At 51.7% G+C, this 972-nt stretch overlaps 1 protein-coding gene across 5 annotated transcripts in view; it reads right to left on the minus strand.

Moving 5' to 3' along the window:
- The window catches only part of foxp2 (forkhead box P2), a 107,380-nt gene that overhangs the window by 73,895 nt on the left and 32,513 nt on the right, over positions 1-972 (minus strand). The window lies entirely within an intron of this gene.

Consider the following 972-nt stretch of genomic DNA (forward strand, 5'->3'; position numbering starts at 1 on the left):
CTTTAAGTCTGTGCAGTACAAACAAATACAAACACAATGCATCTAAATCACAACATATCCATAACAGTCCAACTATGAACCTTGGAGTTACACACACAGACACACACATGCAGGCAGCCACAGCGTGAGCCTGTTGTGCAGTGCTGGATCTCCATTATGTTTTTGGAGGAGACACCCCGGGCAACTTGTGGCAGATTTATTTAGGCGGAGACGTAGCCCCTGGTGCAGGGTAAAGACCACTTGAACCCCCGGCTCTGACTGCGCGGCGATGCCTTGATTTTAACAGGCTCTGAATTGTACATCATCTCCCCAGCAGCTCCACTGGAGTACATTTCTGCCCCACTGATGTCATTATTAAGCGGCCGACGCGGACCAAAAAGATGTTACGTTTTTATTACTGTCAACTGAGCTCTGAGGCATAAAGGGTAAACACTAAACAATCATGGCAGAGCGAGAGGAGTGAGGGTGAGAGAGAGAGCGGGGGGGGGTGAGAGAGTGATGACAAGAGTAACGGCAGCACAGAGAGGCAACCATCATAATACAACCGCTGTTAATTGCTTTAAGCTCCCACATTATGCCGGCAATTTCTCCCGTTTCTCTTCAAGAGCTGAAGACTGGAGGCTGGAGGAACTCCTTCAGCTCCTTTAATAAACCACTCAGAGCGCCTCCTCACTGGAAAAGACAAACAAGAGGCCCCTGGCCTCAGAGACATGTGCCATATAGAGAGGTGACGACCGTGCGCCGTCTCCCTTCAGGTGTTTACTCCCTGCCTCGCTTTTTCTTCTTCTTCTTCTTCTTCTCACTGTGCTTTTTCCGCCGCCAAGGTCAACAGAGACAAACAGGCCCAACAGCATCTTGATGTGGCGACGGGCGGAACAGTGGGAGGAGGACGGGACGGGAGGCAGGGGAGGGGAGCGGTCGGAGGATCGACGTGTGTAGCGGATACAAACGGGGAGGGGTGAGGGTGGCAGC

Source organism: Cynoglossus semilaevis, chromosome 8 (genome assembly GCF_000523025.1).
Source record: "Cynoglossus semilaevis isolate Cse_v1.0 chromosome 8, Cse_v1.0, whole genome shotgun sequence".
Lineage (NCBI taxonomy): Eukaryota > Metazoa > Chordata > Actinopteri > Pleuronectiformes > Cynoglossidae > Cynoglossus > Cynoglossus semilaevis.